At 35.0% G+C, this 18,577-nt stretch overlaps 1 protein-coding gene across 1 annotated transcript in view; it reads left to right on the top strand.

Moving 5' to 3' along the window:
* Positions 1-18,577, top strand: part of Gpd2 (glycerol-3-phosphate dehydrogenase 2) — a 253,620-nt gene that overhangs the window by 162,779 nt on the left and 72,264 nt on the right. The window lies entirely within an intron of this gene.

Here is an 18,577-nt window from a genome sequence, read left to right as displayed (position 1 = left end):
TAAAAATAATACTTGTTAATTTTTATATAAACTGTCAATCTTCATTATTTAGTGAATCCAAGTCTCATATGGAACAATAACCAGATTAGGGGCACTATTGGGAATTTAGTTATAAAGGTAAAAAAGAACTGTAATCTTTTATTAAAAGTTTAACCAACATTGGGTTTATTTTAAAAAAATGTTTATGACTAATTTCAGAGCTGTTACATTGGTATTTAATGAATTTTGTAACCTTTTTATATCTTCACTAAGACAGGAGTTGAATTTCATTTTCCCATATGCACCTAATTTCCCCTGTGTTATTTCACACAGAATGTAGGTCTTCTTTGGTGTAGGGAGTTCTCTTTATCCTGTGCTGCACATACACCAGTGAATGCTGCCTTACTGCTTTCTTCCATTGACTAGTTTTCATAGTGTAATAATTATTTAAGCTTTATAACATTTTAATGTCAAATAAAGCAAGGAATTCCTTTCTCTTTTTATTCTCCCAGATGAAATTTTAAATCATTTTGATAAGTTTTCTTAAAATTATTTCAGGTTTTTAAAATTTGGTTTGTTTTGTATCTAATAATGGATTTGGAGACTGACAAGAGAATTATGTGTAGATATGGACATGCACTTATTAGAAAACATGTAGACGTATGTTTAGATATTGTATCCTCATATGATATTTGTCAAGTTAAAATCCTGTCTTCATGAGGAAAAATAAATGAGGAAAAGTCACAAAATATTCTTTTGTTTATGTAACACACAAGTAACTGCTTAATTGGAAGCTTGTACGATAATTCAATTAATTGGTGATTATTAGTAAATGCAATTTGCACTTGGATTTAAAAGACACATTTGAATTTCATGAAACTTTGAACTACAGTAACCTAGAAAGTTAAGTGTTTTGAACTTAAAAAAAAGATGAAGTCTGGTCTCAGACACTTTAGCTTGCTACATGACCATAAGTAATCACAAACCTACCACGAAACATCATCTTTAAGCCCAACTGCCTCACCATAAAATGGGGATAGCAGCACTGCCCATCTGCTAGGTTGTCATGAGGATTAAATGAGATAATATGTGTTAAATATGTTCTCTGCGCCTGGTTCGAAGTGAACTCCTTGAAAGCATCAGCTATCATTCCAATGTAGAATAAGCAAAAAAACAAAATTCAATGTATTTCACAGGCCATGTCCTGAACAAAGTTTTGTCAAGCATAAAAAATGAACTTGCTTAACATCTTTCCTATTTGAATATCCCATAAATAACCATCAAGTTCTTTTATTCTGTTTGTGCTTCATCTGGGCCCTTTGATTAGTTCTTCCTGCAGCCACTTCACTTTTGACTTTGACTCAGGTTCTCTTCTGGTCTTACATGTATCCTTCACCTAATTCTATTTTACCTATACAGCAAGCAGAAGTAAAAAATACCATGAAACTGGTTGAAATGTGAGTATCTTCAGTCCATTGGTTGACCGTTGTCCTTCTGACTGTAGTTTTTGTTTCTATTTTATAAAATCATTAAGGATGATTCACATAAAACTTTAACTTTGGTGCCTAAATTTTGTAACCTCAATATATTGTATACATGTCAGCTATAGATTGAATAAGCCAATGGTTATAGGAAAAATATTTTATTAATTAAAAATCAATCGATTTGAATGCATATATGACAGACTAAATAGGCTAAATGTCTATAAGAAAAAATAATTTATTAATAAACCATTCATATGATTCATGACATATTTGTGAAACAAGCATCTCTTTGTATATCTATTTAGGAAAACATGCATAAAATTTGTATGTGTTTATTATGATTGCCATGAATGGAACAAACATATTGACTAAGCTTGAATTCTTGGGTCTTAATATAATACCTATTTAGTTCATCCACACATAAGAATTAAAAAAAAACAAACACATTTTTTTTCTTTCTGACTAACACTAGAAAACTTTATTTCAGTTGGTAATTTTAACTTATGCTGTCAATACAAAGAATATTCTTGTTATTGAATGTGTAAAAATGAAACAATATGGCAAGATTTACCCTGATTACACAGTTGTTTGCTTTCTCTACTACTTTTCTTTCCCTTAAAAAAAAAAAAGTAATATGACTTTACTCAGAATGTTGGAATCAATAAAGTCTTCATCTATGTTTTCAAATGAGATTTTAGAAAAAAAAATATTCCTGATTGGTCAAAAAAAAAAAAGCAACCAATGAGAATAAATTTATTTTCCTCATTTACATTTCTGAGTTTTCATTTCCTTAAATCAAACTGATCAAAATGCACCATTTTCTACAAACTGGCTGAAACATTTAAGTACCATAAAACTCGAAATTCTTGACTTCTCTTTTATTGAGCAATGGTCCTTAAGTGATGACATCCATTGTCAAAGGCATCTTCCAAAAAATACAGCAATTTTTGAAAGAGAAACGAGATTGTCTTTTAAAGTAATATAACCCCTGTGCAATTTTCTTTTTCTCTCTTTTTTTTTTTTTGACCCTTTTTATTTCCTGAGGGTTTTAAGTAAAGACCTCCAATTTAAAACCTATTATTCTGTAGAAGCTGTTTCCCCTCCCCCACCTGCAACCTTGCTGTAATCTCTGCCCTGTTATTTTCTGACTTTTTCACTTTGCTTAGCACTGAGCTGTGCTTGGGATATAAGCAGGATATGTGTGTGAATATATGATGTGCATCCAATAAAGCACACGAGTATTTTAAATATATTACTAGTCATTTGGGTTTTGCTTTTATACTGTTAGAATCCAAAGGATTCTTTTACTTATTCTAGTTTTTTGTTGGTGGTGGTGGCAGTGATTTTTTTTTAAATAGTATAGATCTCTAAAAGCTAAACTTTCAAATGATAGAAATATCTCAAAAATAGTTACTACTGAGTTTTTATTTCAATTCCACAAGACACTTGACCTTGTATTAATAGGGTGGAAGGATCATAGCAATGAAGAGATGTTTCTTGGAGAGTATGGTCAATCTTAATTCAAGTAAATACATGTAGTCAAGAAGACAAACTCTGATTGTACCATATTCTGGTTATCTTTGCTGGTTGAGAAAGGTTTTGGGAGAAGAAGATAGATTAGTGTTTCAAAACATTGGTCTTCACACCAGGTTATACTAAGACTTTCCAAGTGGAGTATGAATATGAATAGTCTTAACAGAATCAACAGAAATCAATTTCAGTTCTTAATATTCAGTGTTCTCTCTCCTTCCCCAAACTGCCAGTGGAGCTACCAATTGTCTGATTTGCCCTTGGGAATCTCATCATTTTCTCTTCTTATAGTTCCCCAAAGAAAGGCTCATCACCCATTTGGAACTTTCCAATGGTAATGAGTCTTTAGTACAGATTGCCTCCTAGCAAACCAGGGACACATGGAAAATTCCTTTAATCTAGACATCATAAGCAATTGTTTAGTAAGAGATAGATGTACAGTAAAATTTTATTTCTTAGAATTAACATTTATGAACACATTTTGGGGTGTTGATAAATTATTTGTCATTAATAAATGTAACAAGAGCTAAAACCAGAAGAAATATTTTAACTCTGTACATTATGTGCATTATAGTAACATTATCATTTTAACCTTAACATTATAGTCATGGGAAATTTTAAAAATTAAATTGGCATACATGTTACTGCAGAGAGTTATGATAGGGTGGAAAAAAAGATTTTTCAAGCATAAAATCATATTATCTTAGGATAACATTCTATGGGAAAAGTGGAATAAAAACACTAATTTAAGAACCAAAAGCTAGAACATAAAATTTCTGTTTATTTTTAAGTGACCAATTATGGAACTCAAAATTTTAGAGTATTTTGATTTCATTAAAAGATTTAAAAGAGTAGTGAAACATTTTGTTTTTAAGCTATCAATATTGATAACATTCCAGAAATGGCATCTTTAACAATTAATCATATGAGAAAATATTATATGTCATAAATGTTCTAGGGTGTGCATAATTTAAAAATTACTTTGATGATATTAGAACAAAATATGTAGAAACTTCTGTTCTAAATGGTAGTTTCTACTTGGTAGTTAAGTAATTTCTAATATTAAACAATTATCTGCTATAGTAATATAGTAACCCATGATAAAAAAATAAGGAAACTGTTACGGTATTTTCAAGGTTCCAAGCTGATCAGGATTTGAGAAAGAATACATCAATGGTTTTGAGGGATATAAGTTCATTTTTTACTTTTAGCAATTTTAGCAAGATGTAATAAAATGCCTTTCTAAATACAGGTTTTTCCTACTAGTTATTGCTAGTTATGAGCTGCTAGTTGCTAGTTTATTGTTACCACTTTTAGTTTTAGAGTGATGGCTTAGCTTATATATCTATATCTATATTAAATTAATTATATATCATTATAGTACCACTTTTTTTGGAGTCAAATAAGCAGCACTGGGGACAAGCCGGAAAGTAGAGTATTACTAGAGTTGGATTGTTAACTGGAAAATGTAACTCTTGGGAAAAGATAGTCGTTGTCAACTCACTGCTTCATTTCTTTTCATCTCACTTTATAGAAATTAATAAAAGATTGTGGATGTACAATGAGAAGAAAATCAACCAGATAACTGTAAACAATAAATGGCATTAATGTGTGTGTGTGTGTGTGTGTGTGTGTATACATACACACACACATATCATTACCTCCGCCATTTTGGTCAATGGGTTTAATTATAATACTTCAGAAGAAGAATTAAAATTCATACTGTTAGGAAAAATGTTATAAAATAAATTGATACTCCTTGAGGTTTAACAATAATCTTTAAAGTTCAAGGGGAAAACATCCGTCTCATTGTGAGTTTTAGAGTCAGTAATCTGAGTTAATATTCCCCATAAAATGGAACAGCCAGAAATTCTACTGAAAAGGAAAGAATCTAAAGCTTGCAATAATAAAATGTACTTCTTATTAACTATTGATTTCTTTAGGAATTAAAATATTCAGTTTGGAAATGTGTGGAAAGACCAGGTTGAAAATTATAAACTGATAAATAATTCAAAGAAATGAAGAATCCCCTTAATGGGAGAGAATATAGTTCAGAGCTCTAAAAAAATACTACATATTAAAGTAGAAGGGTGACAGAAATTAGAAGCTGAGAAAACAAAAGTTTCAATGCAGTTTGTTTAGTACAACCACATTAAAAGTAAGCCCTAAAGCTCGGTATTTGTATATGGACATCTATAATATATATAACTGCATAGAAAAGTTCTTAAAAGGTCTCCAAACCATACAGAGGGAGGAGAAAGGAATGAGAGTTAGTGGTGGAGGCTCACATTTTACTGTTTATATTTCTGTATTATTTGAATTTTTGACAATGAAAACCTGTCTATAGTTAAGAAAAAATGTATCAGAACAATAATAGTGATGCGAAATTGCCTTATCATTTTTTTGGTGAAAGACAATATATTGAATGTCTTAGACAACTAGTGGAAGTATGTGCCAGCACATTGGTAAGACTAGAGGTGTGCCAATGATATCATCCATTATTGCCAGAAACCGGGTAGTGGGAGAAGGCCTGTACTCAGGCGGCAGACATATAGATTCTAACTTTGACTGTGCTACTTGGTACTTCAGATCCCTGGGCCAGTGAATTCAGCCCTCAGTTTCTCAGGTTTCTTATCTGTCACATTAGGATGTCAGACTAAGGGGTGACAAGCAACTGGCACATGGCCCTTTTCCTCAAAACCCTTGCTCTCTGTAAGTATTTCCCACCTACCATGGCTCTCTCTGCTGACATAAGACCTCTGGCCAGTCAAGGTTGGCATCCAAGAAGCTAACAAAGTGGCTGCGTCTCTGCTCCCTACTCTCACTTCAGTCACCCTGTGAGCATGACTAGGTGGTTTGTATGATGTAATTTGATTTGTTAGAGTGTGAGTGGTTTATAACCATCATTTGCGAGTAAATTACTTAGCTGTATTCTTCTTTATGACTAGCTGAAGAAACTTACTTGATGATATAATATAATTTATTCCTGTGAATAAGTGAGTGACCTTCACATCTCAGTCCATCTCCTGTGAGTTATGGGTCTCTTTTCTCTTAGAGAAATGGCCTGTGGTTTACCACTGCCCACCACATTCCATATTTTGTTCCACTAATTGTGTACATAAATAAACTGGCTTTCTAAGATGGTGATGAAAATTATATCAACATGCTAAATATTGAAATAATTCTGCTTGATATAAAGCAAAGCATCTTTGTTCTAAAGGTCTCTAAACAACAGTCAAGCTTTTATTTGTGTAGTTACAGACTTTTGGGTAGACTGAATTAATAACGTTAGTTCCATTTTACAGATGGGAAAACTAGGGATCAAAAAGAAATATGTAAACTGGTATGCAGTTGTGCAGAGGCAGGTTGTAGGACATAGCAATTAAAGTGGCCAGAGAGATGTGTGAAGTACTTCGGTATTGGATTTAAGTGTGTTTATACTGCTTTGCTTAATAAACTATAAGAACTAATATTTGTTAAGTTTCAAACATGTCCTAGGCACTTTTATGATGTGAGAAAAATGCTAATAACTAAAAGAGTAAAATATTTGCAACCAAGCATAGGTTAGAGCTTAAGGTTAGTTTAACAAATGACTAAAAGAAAGTTGAAATGCTTAACTTGGATTTCACTTTTATCTTCTGAATTATGGAGAACCATCTCCAATGAAAAAATGAGGAACAGAAAGACTAAAACTCATGGAAAGAAAATGGATAGCAAAAGAACATGTAAGTATTTAAAATGCATTTAAGCCAAGCCTAGATCACTAGTTCTCAACCCTGGCTGCATATTAGAATCATAAGAGAAGGTTTTAAAAATACTTGCAAAGATTCTGATTTAATTGGCCTGAGGTGAGGACCCAGACAGGGGCATTTTTAAAAACCTCCTTTGAGGATTCTAATGTGCAGTCATCTTTGAGAACCATTGCCCTGAATAAATTAATTATACACCAGAATTCACAAAGAACTCACAGGTGTTACAGGTAGAGAACAGAAGAGGTGTCAGAGACTGGAGTTTTTTTTTTTTTCTCCTAGTGTTGAAAATGTGGACTCTGGAAACTAGAGAACAACAATCTTGACATTCCTTCCTACTATAATCTGGAATAAAGTGTTATGTGAGCATTTACAAAAGAAAGTGATTATTACTCTGAATCAGCACAGGCTTACCATGACAATTAATTAGAAAGTCACCATGTACCATGAGAGAAAGATAGATAGAAAGAGATAGATATGGGCAAATTGGGAAGAAGGCAGTGCCTTGATTTTAGCGACACATTTGACAAAATGTCTTACAAGATTTTGTGCAGTGGTTTTCTTGGTGCAAACCAAAGAGCTTGGGATGTTCAAAGGAACAGCTCAGGGGTCTCCTGGAGGCAGGTGCTACAGAGAAGGTGAAGAAGACAAGACCTGGGTCCCTGCCATATCCCCATATCGAATCCCATTAACTCCGCTTCTATTTATTTTTATTTGATTACTTTGAAACAGATTTTATTTCAATAAAGTTTTGTTACTGAAAACAAGTTGGAAGCTTCTATTTTAGATGACAAGGGACAGTCACTGAAATTACACGTTCTAAGACAGACAATAGCCTTTCATTAAACATATATGACTGTTGCCATGCTAAAGGAAAATCTTCATAACCCACTATCTCTTTGAAAACTCTGATGAAAACATTAAAGGTAGGCTTACAAAGGTAGACTTGGAGTAAAGCAGCTAAGAATAGTGAATAATAAAACATCTAAGAATAATGAGTGATTGTCTAGATATCAGAATAAGGAATAAAAAAACCCTCATCATATGAGAATGATAGACCCAAATCAAAAGATGAAATTCTTTCTTTCTTCCTTCCTTCCTTCCTTCCTTCCTTCCTTCCTTCCTTCCTTCCTTCCTTCCTTTCTTTCTTTCTTTCTTTCTTTCTTTCTTTCTTTCTTTCTTTCTTATATTCTCAGGGATATATTTGTCTGCTTGGGTGACTATAACAAAACACTACAGTTGGGATAGCATAAAAATAGACATAAATTTATCACTATTTTGGAGTCTGGGAAGGTGACCCACAGATGACCTTCCTACTGCTTTATCACAAGGCAGAGAGGGAGGGAGCACTATGATCTCTCTTCTTACAACGGCACTATTCTCATGGGGCCCCATCCTGATGACTTCATCTAAACTTATTATACCTGAATATCGTCACATTGGGAATTACGATTCAATGTATGAATTTTGGGGGACACAAACATTCAATCTGTAACAAGGGGCAAATATAACATTTAAAATGTTCAGTATACTACAGAAAATATAATTTTCAGAAACACAGGATTTCACATCTTATATGGAAAAGTACTGAGGCTTTAGATAAAAAATAAACGAAAATGAGTAAGAAGAAGGTAGTGGCTATTGGAAAAGTTAACAGTATTTCTATAATCCAGTTTTCCAGGTCACAGCAGGCTGAGGGTAATAATGATCACAATAATAGTAGTCATCAATGGTTTATCCTATGAACTTACACAGTTCATAATTGTGACAATCCAAATCTTCTATATCCCTGAACTTTCAAATTCCTTCCTTTAGTTCTGGGAGACTCCAGCAGACACTTTCCATACACTTGAAAAACTCATCTGATGGTTGTTATTTAGAGGCAATAATATTCGCATTTCACAGAATTACTGTCTGAATTGGAGGCAGTGTGAAAACAGTAAACAGTTATTTCTGTGTAAAGAAACAATTAGGGTGGTATGGAAAGTGCCTCCCCATTAGACAGTTAATGCTGACTGACCTGGTCTAGCCAATGTCCCAGCACTTACTCTCTCCTTCTCTCAACTCCTGGGTGCTCTTCCCACTGAAGTCCTTCATCTTTCAGGTCTTTCTGGGAACACCCTTGGAGGCCTCTTCCCAGGAGCTGCTCACGTGATGGAAGATGTAAAGGAAAATATGAATGTTCCTTTCCCTCACTTGGAACAATTCTAAGGGGTCATCTCATTCTAGGTCTTCCTCATGGGATGGGCTGAGACCTCTGTGGGACAAAACACCAGCGCATCATCTTTCTCCCTCTGCCCCATCCAACTTCCTACCTTTCATCTAAGGGTATTCATCCTGAGAAGCTGCCCTAATATGCTGTTCTCACACTGATCTCTGGCTCAGAATCTGCTTCCTAGGGAACCCAGTAACATTTCCCAGACAGACAAAGGAGGAGCCAGCTTTTCAGCCGTGGCTCTCTTCTTTTTGACTTCCAGTATTTAGTATGTGAGGAAGCAAGAATATGTTAATAACTCACCCCACCCCCTTTTCCCCCTCAAACAAGACTTTATTTAACATTCACTATTACATCCTCTGGACAAATGGAAGACATGACCTGAGTACAAGTTTCAGCTCAAATTAGAAGAAAGGACCCAGTAAAAACATTCAAACATCAGTAAGAGCAGCATCATGGTGAGTGGTAGTGGCTGGTAGTAGGAACTTTGCAAGCAAGACCTAGAATACTTGTGTCATTTTGTACAGGAGACTTAGAAGATTTTGGAGTTGAACAAAGTCTTAGAAATTTTCTAGGCTTGATTCTGTAGTAGAAGGTAAGGAAACAGAGAGTCACAAAGACTAAGAGACTTTTTCCCAAATCACAAAGCTTAAAAAATAGCCAGACCTAGAAGGAGGGGATAGGATGTAGACACCCAGCAGTCACCCGGGCCTGATGATCTTCTCAGAATGATTGCTGATCCTGCTGGCCAAGCTCTGTAGTGCCCTGATGTTCACCTATCAGCTCTTGGGGACAGTTACACTATCCATGTAGGCACCCTGGAGTCTGTACTGTTTAAATGAAGCATGATACTCCAGGAGTGAGAGCAGAGGCCCTCACGCAGCTTTTCCCTGTGACTGCCACAGACCATTCTTCCCTTGATCCTGAACCTGACGTGGGTCCTTCTGTTTCCAGTTCCTGGGGCTCAAAAAAAGCCTTTGGCAGCAAAAGCCACAAATCTCCTCTTAAAGTGATCCTGATGTCATTTGAAACATCACATTATCGCTCCGCTCTCCTTCAATCCTCCTTTCCTTTGGGGTAGTGTGATTTAAACATCCCCAACAGCTCCGTGATATAGTTTACAACAGTAGTATTTCAAGCTGACTTTTCATCAGAAGCTGAGAAGGTGATTCACAATTGTGGGGGCTGTTCCTTTCCGGCTGAGATGCAGAGATATCCAGACAAAGGCTGTGGAGGAGGATCTGTGTGCCTCCTTCCTGACCAAGAGCTTTGGCTTTTTTTGAATAAAATTTAACTGGTCATAAAGTCAAGAAATTCAGCAGGGAGCTCAAAAACCATTCAGCCAGACTTTAGTGATATTAGATTGGGAGAGATTAGAACTTCTTATCAAGTTGGCAACTTGCCAATTGTTCATAAAGTACTAACTTTAGCGCTACTAACAATTCTGAAGGTATATAATTTATTAAAAATTATATGTAGTCACTTGTCTTTTACTTTATTTAAAGTCATAATTTACAAAATAAAACAGCAATTCCACAAAAGCTGAAAGAAGAGAAATAAAACTATTCCTACAACCCTATTAAAGTAACAAAATTTCTATATATTTCCTTAAGTCTTTACATATTCATGTGGACGATAGTAGAGAGATGTGAGTATGTTCTTCATCTGCTTATTATGTCCAATCTCTATATTTATCCATTGAGCCATAATTGTCTTAATCATGCATTCAGAATTAATGTAATTGTTCTCCTATTTTTAAGTGTTTGTTTTTACTTTTCACAATTATAAACAATGCTGTGATGAACATCCTCATTTTTCAACTTTTTCTACTCATTGCATTTTTTCTTTAGGAATAATGCCCCAAAATGGAATTGCTGGTTTAAAAAGTATGAGTATTGTGATTCCTGAAAAATATTTGGACTCCAAAAGAAATGTATCATTTTATAATTCATTAGGTAAATCAAAGTCTCATTTTTGTTGCTGTTTGCATTTTCCATCACTAGATCATTGATCACCAGTAAATATTGTTTTCTCACAGAAAACTACTCTGTTCAAATCAGAGTAGTGTAAATCATTTAATGATGAATTGAAAAATTGCAGAGAGATGTTCTTGCAACTTCTAGAGAGCAGGGGAGTGGTGCCCTGTTGCCGCAGTCTGGCTGGGCACAAATGCCTCAGTCTGGCTGGGCACACAATCACGAGCCACCACACAGCTTGTAGATTCAAACAGCAACTCTTTATTCCCGAACTCACACCAGCCGTCTACAATCACGTTCTGGGGAAATCCACTTTCTCTGCCCAAATCCACATCCACTGGGCTTCTGTCTCCCAAAAAATACTGTCTGAATCCCGTGAGAACTCAAGGGGAACTCAGGCAGCAGGATACGCCCTATTCCCAGCAGGAATAATCTTAAACCTGGAACACCCTAAACTGGAACGCCCTAAACCCAATTATCCTAAACCGGGAACACCCTAATCCGCCCTGGTCCTTGAGCAAGGTCATCTACAAGTAATGTCACTGCAACATGGGGTACGCTGGCAAGGAAATTGTCATACCTACTTGGCTAATGGCTCCCAGCACCCTGTGACCCAAGCAGTGACGGTGCCTGCTTGGAAAGCGCTGACAGGAGCTCTGGTGAGTGGTGGTAGGTCTGGCAACATCAGGAGCTGTCATGGGCAACAGTGATCTTGACATCAAGGGCTCAGACACTTAGGTCATGTCCATACCTACTGAGAGTAGCTTCCAAGTATTACTGCAGAAGACCCAGCAATAGGGAAAGACTAGTCCATAACACATGGACTGGCCCATATGACATGCCAGGGGACCTTGGCAGTCACTAAAGCCAAAAGCTCAAATACCATACTCAAACTTGGGATGAGTATGGCGGCTTTTGATAGGAGAATGACATAAAGCATTACAGGACGGGATGAACCAGAAACATGTTTATTACTACAAATAGGTCCTATTTTTGTTTATTATGCCAAGCCACTTTGCTAGGAAACATAGATTAAAGGAATACTTCTAAAATATTTCCACTGAGCATGATAAATTTTTGTTTTAAAGTATTTCAAATTATAATAAAATCATTTCATTTCTAATTTTGCATACAAACAAAATAAAAAAAATCTATATTCTCCAAGGGATTTTCCAGCATGCATTGAATAGATGATATGACTTCTTTTGGTTTAGCCTATTGGTGTACTTTATATACAGGGTTTCTTACCACTGAATTAGGAAAATACATACATTGATTTAAAAATATTATGAGAATTCATTTTGCATAGGGATTAGGTAGGTTAGAAAATAATAGAAAAAAACAATGCATTTGTACTATCTGATAGTTGAAAATGACGATGTTGATGACATGATTACAATTAGAGAGAATATTTTCTTTCATTTTTATAGAGATGCTCTTGCCACATGATCTCTCATTTTTTGTTGTATATATTTTTTAGTAATTTAAATAGAAGTCATTTGAATAAAATTCTCAATCACCAACCTTGCTTATAACAGAAACATTGTATTCGTAAAAGTTTTCTTTAGATTTTGGTTCTGTTCAAGTTATTTGAGTTGTATTTAGGAATACTTATCAGATAATTTCTAATTTTCATGGTGTGCTTAGTAAAAAATAAAGACAACTAAAACTGATTGGTGATTGATCAATGTCTTCTTATTTCAATAACTACTATCTTCATGCTAAGTGGAATCTAGGGATAAGAAGACTCAGATTTCAAATCAGTTACACAAAGAAAATCATAAGAACATCTAGACTTAGTTTTAACAAATTCACTTTTCTATTCTCTTTTTAACTTATGTGTCTAAATTCCTGATGATAAACGAGGGGAGGAGTTTCTCCAAGAAAGAGGCTTGAAATCCCCTCCAGATCTTTGGTGGCCAGAGTCAAGAACAGTCTGAGATTGACTTTATTTATGTAGATCTCATTTCTAGAAAACAGGTCTCCTCCAAATAAGGATTAATTGAGATTCTGAAATGGATTCACCTGCTGAAACTTGGAATTTCCTCTTACAGGACATCAAAAACACCCACGTATCCATTTCCCTATATTACCTGGCATTAAAATTCCCCAGAGCAAATTCAACTTAATATTTTAATTTAGATCATGTAACATACTTGGTGTATGAATATTACATTTTTTATGAATTAGTAATTAAAATTTTCTTCTAAAATGTATACTATTGTGATTTTTAATATTCTTCTTTCTGAAGAGAGAAAAATGTAAATCAGTAGAACAGTTACAATGCAACACTGAGCTAGTGGCTGGGAGGGGAATGAAGAGAAATGAAAAAAAATGTACTAAGACTTCTATCCCCTTGGATTTAATTAAAAGCTGCTCTTTTTGTTTGCCTTTTTGGCATGGCTTCAGATTAATATTTTTTCATTTTTATATAAAATTAAAAATGTCCATTGTTGCTTTTTAGTGGGTGAAAAAATTTAAATCAACCTCTGAAATAATACTGCAAACCAATAATCAGTTATGTTGAAAAAAAGAAACAAAGCAACCAGAAATAAAAATTTCTAAAAGCCTCCTCATTTGACTTCTCTTAGTTGTTGAGAATATTTCTATTGACAGTGATCAATTCATTCGTTTAAAAAAATATCCAACCATTTATTAAACAGGAAAAGCTTGAATGTGTCAGCATAGAATTTTTGTTATTTAACTTCAAAGGGAGGCTTTTGTAATCTTATTATAATGCTCATCTACTTCTATGGAATAGGAAGCTCATTGTATTTGGACTCAGTCAAGCCTTGTGCTTGTTGTTGAACTCCTATTTTCACATGTACAACACAACAGGGGGTAGGAACAGTAGAATAAATAAAACCTGGCACATGCCATAGAGGAAATCTAGTTCAGTGACAAAATTGGCAATAGACAAGTAATATTACCATCATGCCTTAGATTGGTAGAGATATAACAAGGGAATTTTGTTAACAAAATAGATATGAGCTTAAACACTAAGAGATTATATCACATATCTGGAAGGACTTAAAAATTTTCTAGTTCAAATCTCTCATTTCACAAATGAATTGAAGTTCACATCTCCCAGTGAGTAGACGGACTAATGTGAGGTTAAAAGAGATACTTGAATAAAGGGGTTAATTTGACCACCATCTGCAGAGGTATACCTCTCCCTCTCTTATTTCTAGGTATTTAAAAATGTAGACCACCTCAGGTGTTTGTCCTTCATATGATTTCAAAGTCTTTGTTTTAAAATGTAGGGTTTGCTATTGTTCAGGTATGGTGAGACCAATGGATCAGGAGACGATTGCTGAAAATGTAGTAGTTATTCACAGTTCTAAAGAGGAGGGAGCACAGAACACCATGTAGGGCCATGCAGGGAAGCACCAGAGGCAGATGGGTGGCAGTGGAAGTGGGAGAAAAGCATCGGTAAGAGATTTTATTGTGATTTCAGTGGGAAGGAATGCAAGGCAGGGTCAGTAGACTTAGGATTGCTAGTTTGAATAATGTCAGTGGGTGTAGGACCTGTCTTGAGTTTTCTAACATCAGTTGCTGCAATGATTAGGACAGAGGTAATATTTATTGGCTTGGAATGTAAAAACCTGATAGAAGAGATGTGGGGAATTGTGGGCTCTGGATTGGTTAGTGTGCAAATGAAAGATGAGCCCAGAGGCCAGTCCTTTACTCAAAGAGTTGGGGCTATCCCTGGGGGAACTGGCAATCTCTCCCCATTTAGCAAGGCTCCATTGCCAAAGCACAGATAATACAGAAAATAATAAAATATAATCAACATGGTCTTCTATCAGGAAACATGCGTTTTATTCTGATTGTGGATGTAGCTACCTCTTAATAGAACCAGTTCTGATGATTAACATTATAATTGCCTATGATGAAGATTTTAGTTTAGTTTGTTTTTACTTAAGCCAGAGTACCATACATAATCTTCTCTCAGGATCATTTTATAATCTTACAGAAGAGATACTAAATATTTCTGGAGCTCCATGTCATTTGAAGTTTGGCAATAGCTTGAGTTCCCCAATGAAAAGTGCTAATAAAAACCTCAAGACTACACATATTTCCATGACTAGTAATTACATTCCCACACTTAGGATGATGGATTTGTTAATTTAGTTTAGGAAAAATAACTCTTTGACTGAAAAAAAAAAAAAAACCCTAAGTAGACTACATATTGCAATAGATTATATTTTAAAAATGCACTTACCTACAAGCTCATGTTTTGAAACTTGGAAAATTTTTGTCCTAGAAATAGTTTTCAAATAATGGAAAGTAGGCTCCATATTGCCACTTTTAGCATATTCAACTCAATTGTAGCTACATTTATATCCAGAAGTCCCAGAGTTTAATTAGATAAAAATTTGAGAGCAGAAATGCTGGTTATGTGGGAGAAAGATGGATGTATTTGTGGAAAACAAGCCTGTTTTTGAGTCACGTTTTATATTTACTTTCCTATCACTTTCTTCACAAACTCCAACTAAACCTAAAGCAACTCAGCACAACCTGAACCACAGCCCCAGGCATGCAGGCCCTCCTGCTGTCACCCATACCCAGAAATGCACACATTCTGGTGCACAATGCTCTAAAACCATATTCCTCCTTTCCTTCTACACCAGTATTGGTATAGATCAGCACCAGTGTAATTTTGTACAACTGGGCTTTATCCAACTAAATCACATTAAGGTATAAAAATGACCAATCAATCTCCTTACATTCCCAAAGTTTTGAGTTTTGAAAACAAAATATTTCAGAGGAGGGTAGAGGTAAGGTGTGGATCCTCAGCAAAGTGAAAATGTAAAGGACATTTGGAATGATACAATTTTTAAGCAGGTGGGCAAGTCAACTAACTCACCATGCACAGACCCTACCTTGAGACTCCCCTCACGCAATTAACTGAACATTATTTGTTGAAAGCTCTGAGAGGTTTTGTAGTGGGGGAAAAAAAAACAGTTTAGCTATGGTTAGGTCAGGTCTCAATGCTATTAGTGTTTTGCACAATCCCTTCTCTTTTTCAAATTATAAATATAAATATTTTCTAAGAAAGCCATATTTTCCACAATAGTTCCAATGATAGGGATGAGGAATTCTTAAAGAAGGGCAAGGAGAGAGTGACAGCTGCTATTTTTGTGGGTGGGTGCTCTGTAAATAGAATACCATAAGGTTGTAGGAATAGTAAGCTAACAGATAATCTAAGGATTGTATCCTATGAGATTACATTAATCAGTGCCAACATGAATAAAGTAGGGAGGATGGGACGTCTCAACATGTAAACAGAAGTATAGGGAGTTGGTTATTTTAGGTAACAAGAAAATATAAATGCATCTTTCAGGTTTGCTAGAATTAACCTACAGACATGGAATATTCTCTGGCTCCATGGAGCCATTAATCTGGAATTCAGTGCTGTGAAGAGATTCTAGTAGGAAAGGTGCAGCTTCTATTCTTCACCACCATGTATTACTTATGGTTGGTATGAACTAAGTGATTATTTAAAAGAGAGCTAGAATTTGTCTCTCTCTTGAAGAAAATAGACTTGAAAACTCTGACATGGTTTATGTGTGGGCTTCAATTTGCAATGAAGATGAAAGAACCACTAAAAAAACACTTTTTTTGTAGTGTTCATTTCCTTGATTCATATGACTGCCAAGTACATTAAAAAAAACTAATTAAAAAAATAGTGTAAAGGATGAGAGATCTTGGCTTATACCTGCTCCTTAAAAAGAAAAAAACAAAAAAAGCATTATATACAAGTTCACCAAATGACTAAATAAGCTGACAATTATTAGATTTTTTCTGCTCACCATACTTTACCTTTTGCTGGTGCCTTTTAAACTTTCTGTAATGAAGAAATGAACAACAATCAAAAATCCCCCCCAAACAACAGAACAATAAAACAAAGCAAAACAAAACCCCCAAAAAACAACAACAAAAAACCAAATGCAACCCACCTTTGCGTTTCAAGCATAAGATTTCTACCTAATTTGAAATTCCTGCCAATAATTTCACCAGAAGAATGTGCCAAATAAGTGAATATTTTTAGTTTTATGAGCTAAACAGCAGATACAGATCTGTGATCAAAGATAAACAATCTGTCAGCTAAATATTTAAAAATAACAAATCATTTTTCTCCTAATATACAGCATGAAACTGTTTTTGAAGCTCAGATTGATTTTGTCAGGAAGTTCTTGTTTTTTCCCCCCTCTGGTGGATAGTTAACTAGTTTGTTTAAAAGGACGTTAACCTTTCCAACTAGCAACTGGATATTGTGAATAGGAATGTCTGCTTCTGTAGACAGCCCCCTGACAGGTAGTTTACAGTAAGTAACCTGTCATTTTGACCTTGGTCTCTGGCTCTTATCATACCATGATTCTTGTCAAAATAATGCATCCTAAAAGGGAGTCATTTATAAGTCCAAGACAATATTAACTCTTTCTCTTCATCATTGTTATTCTCAATATGATGAAAAAAAAAATCTTTGAAATGATTCCTTAATTTGGCACTTCATGCTAAAATCTTAAATAATGTTGCCATGTGAATTGATAGCATAGCCTATTAATTCAGTTGACATTTTAAAACATTTTTGACATAATGGGTCATTGATTAAGTACTATGATTTGATTATTTTTTAAAAATAATAAAATAGACTTTCTTCTCCAGGTTTGCTTAATAAGAATCATTTAAATTGCAAAAGAGCTATTCTCAAGAGATTTCTTTCACCTTTTTATATTTTAATGAGAGCTCAAAACAATATTAAAGAAAGCTAGGGAAAGTTTTGGGAAGTTTTCTATAGAATCATAGAAATATAAAATATTATGTAAATTATACAGTCAACAGGCTTTTTTCTTCAAAGTCTTGTATGGTTTTTCAATCCATTCAAAAATACCTGTAAGCTCTCTGCCATGAAGACTTATACAGCATATTTTACTGGGATTTTTGGTCTCAAGAAGCTTCTAACTTGATATTTTGTTTAACCAAGGCTACATTGTATATGTGCATTTTTAGCTTACAAATTCTTACCTGGAATGTGAAAAAAATTCTTATCTCCAGGTTTGTGATCTTAGATTAGGGGATGCTACTATAATATGGGTATTTCCAGTCATGCTCTATATCCTGTCTTCATATTACACTGAGTTCATGTAAAACCTTTGTAGATGCAACCATTTGTCAGCATCCAATTCTTTGCAGCTCTGCCTCTCACTGCTTATGCCGAAGGAAGGCAAATGAATGAGATTAAGAGTCCAGACCACATAACCCCACACTTGCACTGTGTATCTGGGCTGCAACCCTAAATCTTCAGCAGTCTAGGTATAACTTTAGGCAGGTTACTTTAACATCTCATCTTCAAAATGGAAGTAATAATAAGGTAAAGCCCTTGTCATTACACTGTTAGCCTATAGAATTTAATCAGGAGGAGTGCAAAAGCCTATTTTTGTGAGGGCCAGTGCAGAAAGAGTTCCTGGGACAGGCAGAATGGGGCCTCTTTTCTTCTAGGCTGGTCTTCATTCTTGCTCTCTGGGTGCATGTCCTCTCATTTGCCCATGTCAAGAACACAGTCAAGTGTGTTCCTGTTCTCTGAGAACCTGGAAGTCTGTTCACAGCCTGTTGAGTTAACTGCTTCTCCGAGGAGCA

Source organism: Marmota flaviventris, chromosome 11 (assembly GCF_047511675.1).
Source record: "Marmota flaviventris isolate mMarFla1 chromosome 11, mMarFla1.hap1, whole genome shotgun sequence".
NCBI lineage: Eukaryota > Metazoa > Chordata > Mammalia > Rodentia > Sciuridae > Marmota > Marmota flaviventris.
Note: the sequence above shows the minus strand (reverse complement) of the source record. Positions and strands in the feature narration are given on the sequence as shown.